This window comes from Meriones unguiculatus, chromosome 10 (genome assembly GCF_030254825.1).
Source record: "Meriones unguiculatus strain TT.TT164.6M chromosome 10, Bangor_MerUng_6.1, whole genome shotgun sequence".
NCBI classification, from domain to species: Eukaryota; Metazoa; Chordata; class Mammalia; order Rodentia; family Muridae; genus Meriones; species Meriones unguiculatus.
In genome coordinates, this window is record NC_083358.1 from 351,010 (window position 1) to 358,232 (window position 7,223).

The 7,223-nt window shown below is 41.0% G+C and overlaps 1 pseudogene; it reads left to right on the forward strand.

The window, feature by feature from the left end:
- Positions 1-4,502: 4,502 nt before the first annotated feature.
- On the forward strand, positions 4,503-6,907 carry LOC110554844 (small ribosomal subunit protein uS11-like; annotated as a pseudogene).
- Positions 6,908-7,223: the final 316 nt, after the last annotated feature.

Sequence of the window (7,223 nt, forward strand, 5' to 3'; positions counted from 1 at the left end):
CAGGTAGTCCGATTCTTCTTCTGGCCTCTGAGGGTACCAGGCACACACATGATACATGGACATATATGTAAGCAAAACATTCATATACATTAAATTAAATTTAATTAAATTAAATAATTAAATTAAATTAAAATACTTGTTAAAAACAAATAAGCAGAAGCAACCCTGCTTATTGTACACATCTATGTTGCACAATGTCTGTATTTATCTAATTGTACACATGTATATTGCACAATGTCTTTGTGTTTATCCACATTGTACACATGTATGTTGCACAATGTCTGTGTTGTCTTTTTATCTCTCTCACCTCTGGGTGGCCATCACTATCATCTAACTCTGTGCCCTTGTCTTGTGTTTTTTCATTTTTATTTTTTGTGACAGATCTCACTGTGTAGCCTCGGCTGGCTGTGGACCCTTCTGCCTCAGCTCCTCAGGTTCTAGAATCATAGGATATCCCCCCACACCAGGCATCAGGTACACCTTTGGGAGTTTGCAAAGAGACTGTAGCTTCGGTTTTTCTTTTCTTTTTCTTTTTTTTTTTTAATTAATAAATTTTAAAATCTCTATATTTAGGTTTAATTATTTCACCCATTATTATAGAAATTTAATAAATAATATAACTCAAACAATCATTGAAGCTCCTGTAGCCTGATTCAAAATAGTTCATTATGCATTTGGTGCCTCTCAGTGGAACACAGATGAGTTTTAAAGCAAAATATATGTATGTATTCCATCAGCATTTTAATTTCATCTTGGAAAATGTAAAAGATGACATTTTGTTCCTCTTTATCCATCTTCCTGAAATACATGTTTTAACAACACTGAATTTCAAGGTCTAAGAACACATCATATATGATGTACAACTGTGTGTTCTGTGTACCATTTCTTTCACATTGTGATACTTGACAGATGGTTCTCCAGAATCAGCTAATCAGAGACCTCACTTTCTAAGTGATAAGAAATTTCTCCACACATGGTCCATAGTTGGAGTATCGGTCTCAGGAAAGATCCCTGTGCTCAGATTTTTTGGTTCTGTTGCTCTCCTTGTGGAGTTCCTGTCCTCTCCAGATCTTACTGTTTCCCACTTCTTTCCTAAGATTCCCTGCACTCTGCCCAAAGGTTGCCCATAAGTCTCAGCATCTGCATTGATAGTCTGCAGGGCCTTTCAGAGGTCCTCTATGTCAGGCTCCTGACTTGTTCCCTCTTTTTGCCTAAGACCCCTGCACAGATGTAGCCCATGGCAGTTCAGTATCCAAGTGGGTTCCATAGGAACAGAGACTGTCTCTGACATGAACTGATTGGCCTGCTCTTTAATCACCTCCTCTGAGGGAGAAGCAGCATTACCAGGCCATAGAAGAAGAGAATGCAGCCACTCCTGATGAGACCTAATTGACTAGGATCAGAAGAAAGGAAAAGAAGACCTCCCCTATCAGTGGACTTGGGGAGGGGCATGCATGCAGAGGGTGGAGGAAGGAAGGGATTGGGAAGGAGGGAGGAGGGAGGGAACCACAGGGGGGATACAAAGTGAATAAAGTGTAATTAATAAATAATTTTAAAAAAAGAAAAGCAAAAAAAAAAAAAAAGAAAAGAAATTTCTCACTGCCAGAAGTGAGTGCTAATATTGAGTCAAGCTCTATAAAATTACTGATGAAGCTACAATGAAGTAGAGAAATGAGATTTTACAATCACTAATGAAAGTAGAGCACTGGCCCAGTCTGACACCAAAAACATTATCCATATCAGAGCTGTTGACTGTGGCTGAGCACCTAAGAGAGTCTAGGGCAGCCAAGGCTACACAGAGAAACCCTGTCTCAAAACAAAAAGAAAAAAAAAGACTTGAAAAGAATTGTTGACTGTGGTCTCTATGGCCATAAAGGTTAGGACAATGTATTTAATATATTTGAAGGAGCCATTACTTTACTCAATGAAATCGTTAAGAAAAATTCCACTAAGCCTGTAATTCCAGCACTCAGGGAGGCAGAGGCAGCATGAAGAGTCTGTGAATTGGAGGTCAGCCTGGTCTACAAAGAGTGTCCAGGACAGCCAAGGCTACACAGAGAAACCCTGTCTTGAAAACAAAAAAACAAAAACAACTTAAATTCAGGAGAGAAACTCTGGAAGCCCTGACATTAGTTTTTACTTTATGGAGAATAAGTACTGTGACTTAACAGTATACTGATAAAAAAAATTATTCCATAAAATAAAATATTCAAGGCAAAAAGCTATAAAAACTGTAAACTCTTTCTTTGGGGAAAAGCAATTAACAAGGGTGAAAACACTTTGCATGGACAATGTACTGTGATGATCAAGTTAGTCAAGGGTTAAGGTAGCAGGAGAGGAGGGACAATGGAGAAGATAATGGGCATATGAAGTTTTTGTGTTGGGTCATTAGCTTATCTGCAAGTTTTAAGAGCTTTAGTTTTAGTAAATATATGTTGGCTTTCCCATCTTCACTGCTCCGGCCAGCGGAGCCTGTTATTAGTGGGGATAGAAGAGAATTCGAACCTGTGAAAAGATGGGCGAGAGAAAAGGAGTCCAAGCAAACAGGTGCTTGTCAAGGACTAACTTTACTGAGCAGGATCAGCTTTTATAAAGGGTTCAGGATGAGGAAATAGGGTGGGTGAAAAATTACAAATTCTTCTCGGCCAGGGGCCTGAAACATCTTGTGATAGCCACGGTTCTGTGAGCATATCTCTGCTGTTACCAAGCAGTATGTTTACAGCAGGTAAGGAAACAGGCAAGTTGAGGCAGGTTGATGAGTTTCCACAGGTGGTCTCTGACATCTCCAAGCAGTATGTTTACTGCAGGTAAGGGAACGGGCATCTCCAAGCAGTATGTTTACTGCAGGTAAGGAAACAGGCAAGTTGAGGCAAGTTGGTGAGCTCCTACAGGTGGTCTCTGAAGTTGGCGAGTTCCCTCAGGTGGTCCCTGACACTTCACCACTGTACTGCAAAGTGATGCTAAACATTTTCAGTGTGGGAAACACATTACAGGGGAAGGCTGAAGCAATTGAGTTTAAGCACTATGAATACACTTTCGAACTACAGCTGCAAGGAACAATCAGGGCAACTGAGAGCACACTGTGGAGATCCAAGGTACATAAAGAGTAAGGTGAACAAGGTTAGAAAAGCAGCGGCTTGAAACCAGAACAAACTTCTATAGAAGGGAGCTCTGTGTCTGTATGGAAGCATCACCTTAGCCGATGGCCTCTTAGCTGAGGCAGGAAATAAGGAGGTGGGAGTTTTGGTAGGAAGGGAGGAACTCTGGATAGAGAGCGAGGTGAGGAAATTTTGCCCATGGACTCTGAGAAGGAAAGACAAATGAAACTGAAGAAAGATAGCCAGCTATGTGGCACACACAGTATAAAATAGTATAAAATAAATGGGCAATTTAAGTTAAAAGTCAGGGAACGAGCCAAAACTTATGGCTTAGGCCTTTATTCATAAATAATAATGTCTCGGAGAAGTTATTTTGGGAACTGGAGAGAGGGAGGAATTCCACGTAGTTACAAATTTCTTTCTTCCCCTGGAGAAATGTGAGTGCAGAGTGACCTGAAATAGGGGAGGAGGGTTGCATTACATACAGGGCAGACAGCTACCCCCCACAAAAAAAAAAAAAAAAAAACTGAACAGGGAAGAGGCTGAGCGCAAACTGTGGTTGTTACTTAGAAACTGGGCTCTAGACTCCCTGAAATTGTTTGCTTTTAAAGTTTTTGTCACCAAATTAGAGAACCCTTATTGCACACAGGTCTGGATGGAGGGAGAAAATGTCAGAGAGCATAGGGTCATGCTATCAGATGCTCAAAATTTTGGAAGGTAGCAACTTAAAGTATCAGAAGAAAAAATAATGAGTTCCTAGGGGTCCCTCCCATGACTGAATCTACTGCTTCACAGGATAAGGTTTGCACTCGATGGAGGGAAGGGCATCAGAAAAGTGCTGGACTGGGAAGGTCAGGACCTTATTTTCCAAGAGAAACAGTTTCAAAAACAAATATAAAAAGAGCTTCCCACAAGCTCTGAAAACTAATCAGAGATTTGCAGTGACCAAGTAAGTATGCAGTCACGGATGAGCCAATGAGTGGTAGTTACCTGTGTCTAGTGTGTTCTTCCCCCAACCTCCGTATCACCCTGCCCCACCTGAACAAAACAAGCAGGTAGTACTAAGAAAAAGGTGGTGTTAGAGGACATATTGAAGGGTCCAGCAAGAATTGGAGAGGAGACCATGGGGAGAGAAGGAGTCTGACATGCTGAAAATACTTTGTAATCAAGTACAAAATTCTCAATAAATTTTACGATGCTCTATTTTGCTGGGTGTGGTGGCTCACGCCTGTAATCCCAGCACTTGGGGAGGCAGAGGCAGGTGGATCTCCGTGAGTTCAAGGTTATCTTGGTCTACAAGGCGAGCCCAGGATAACCAAGGCTACACAGAGAAACGCTGTCTTGATAAATAAAACAAACAACAACAAAAAAGAGATTTCTGGTAGAAGAGTCTGGCCATGATGTTCAGAAATAGCACCTCACAACAGGAAGAAAAAGAAAGAACAAGTCATCAGACTTGGACCCCAAGTAGCTGAAGGAGAGAGTGTATTGCTTTCTCTGTTGTCTGGATGTGGTGTCTACCACATCTTTGCGTCCTTCAATGATATCTTTGTCTATGTTACCAATCTTTCTGGCAATGAAACCATCTGAAGCGACTGGTAGAACGAAGGTAAAGGCTGACCGAGATGAGTTCTCTCCATATTCAGCCATGCTGGCTGCCCAGGACGTGGGCCAGAGGTGCAAGGAGCTGGACATCACTGCTCTACACATCAAACTCCGAGCCACAGGAGAAAACAGAACCAAGACCCCTGGACCTGGTGCCCAGTCAGCCCTCAGAGTTCTTGCTCGCTCAGGGATGGAGATTGGGCAGATTGAGGATGTCAACTCCACTACTTTGACAGGACTACAAGGAAGGGAGGTCATCATGGTTGGGACAGGACTTCACAAATTATTTTCTGTTAATAAACTGCTTTCTGTAAGCTTAAAAAAAATGAAAAAAGATTTTAAAAGGAAAAGACTATGTTCAAAGGATTGGGAAGTCCATGTCATTTTGCATTACTTTGCATTACTGAGGTTTGAGGTGTTTAGGAGTGAGTGTTCCAAATGCCATCTCCTTTCTCAGGCTGCAAATGGGGTTTTAAAAAAAAATCTTTGGAACATTCAGCTTGTTCCTATAGGAACTGCTCTCCATCCTCTCAGCCAAATGGTATCAAAAGGCACTAGTGTGTATCAGGGCCCTGAGGAAAGGGAGGGGAACTCACTTGTAACATCAGGGAAGGAAATTACAGGCATATGGATGAAATAGAGCAATAGAAAGTCCCAAAGGAGCTGGAGTCAGACACTTTGGGAGCTTAATTCGTAAGTGTCTATAAGAGAAGTTCAAGGGCAAGTGAGTGAACAGGGATCCATCACATTCCTGACCAGCAACAGATACCAGCCCCTGACTACCCACCTTGAGTGGTGGAGGGGAACCTCTAACCCAGTAACATTCAACCCAGCAGAAAGCAGGTAATGAGTTTGATGGTCACTAATTCCTTTACTTTTCATCCATTTCCTTTCCTATAAAACAATGCCTGCTTTTCTTTTACACAAAAAGCTGGGATGTTAGAACACTCAACCCTCCCACCCTAACCCCTAGCTGATTAAAAGTAGGGTTCAAACAAGTACTGCTTCCCCTGTTGTCTGGAATCCAAGGCAGCCTATGGTGTTATCTTACAAGTAACATGTTGTCAAAGCTCTACTCCCATGCCAAAGAGTGAGCCTGTACCATAGTCAAAGTCAGGTGTTCCCCTCCCCTACCTCTCACACAGCACACGCTACCTATTAACCAAGACTGCTTCCTTATGGTGCAAGACCTCCCTTTTCCCTTACAAACTTCAGAGTAGACACTTTGCTTTGCAATCTTAAAACTTTTAAGAACTCTACCATACTGCCTGCTGAATCCTGAATCACTGTCTACTTGTAGAACCATTTGAAGTTAGATTTATTATATTTTGGAAGGAATTAACTTTAAAAGTTTATTGAGAAGATAGTATAGAATAAATAAAAGCATTAAAGACAGAATAGGCATCATCAAGAATGTCTGCAAGGCTCAAGTTTTATTTTATCAGCTTCCTAAAGGATACACTTGACATTTAAACAATTTCTAAGGTAGGTTCAAGGAAAGTGTGGGGAAAAGCATTAGACAATGGTATAATGCCATTGAGGATAATCCCAACAGAATGATTATATAGCTTTGGAGTTCTTGCTAGAAAAACAGGCAGAAATTGGCAGACAAGTTGTTGCTGTGGTGGGGTTTTGTTGTTTTGTGACAGTGTCTCCCTATATAGAAATAGGCTGGCCTTGAACTCACAGTGATCCACCCACCTCTATCATGTGCCACTATACCTGACAAGTAGACAAGTTTATAATTTATAAAAGGGGAATTTACCTGTGTCCCAGATAAATTTGACCTCATGAAACACATCTACCATAGAGGGATAATCCCCATTTGTGGTCAGTTTTTGAATGGACAGGTGTTATGTTTTTTCATAAACAGGTGTTGTTGTTTAAGTCCATTGTTGGATTGCGTCTCTTGTATTTATCAGCCCAAATAAGTAAAAACATAAGCAGAAATGGTAGATGGGATTTAAATGAGAAACAGTCTGATTGTCAAGGATATAATCAGTGTTTTTTTTTTTATTGCTGTAGTATAAGGAATAGAAGAATTAAAGGAAGATTTTAAAATTTTCTCCAAAACAATTTTTTAGATGTATTTTTTGTTATGTTTTGCCTGTACATATGTTTATGCCCGGTGTCCACAGAAGTCAGAAGAGGACATCGGATTCTTTGGATGTGGATTCCTTACTGGTGGTTGTGAAGCACCATAAGGGTGCTGAAAACTGAGCACCTTTGGTAGCCATCTTTGCAGGCCTTAAAGAAAGAAATTTTAGGGTGTTTATGACATTAAAAGATAGAAGAAGGCTCAACTAAGGTGAGCACTGACATACAAGTACATAATTTGACCTAAAGAAAATAAGCAAGCTTTCATGTACATGTCCAGTACGAGGCAAATTGTTGGTGCTATTTTTTAAACTCTATTTTATTTGGGTTTCTTACCTCTTTCCCCCTTCTGCACCCATCCCTTCCAACACCCCAACACCAGGTAGGAAAGGTTAGTGGGGAGAGGAGGCATAGTTCTCTTTG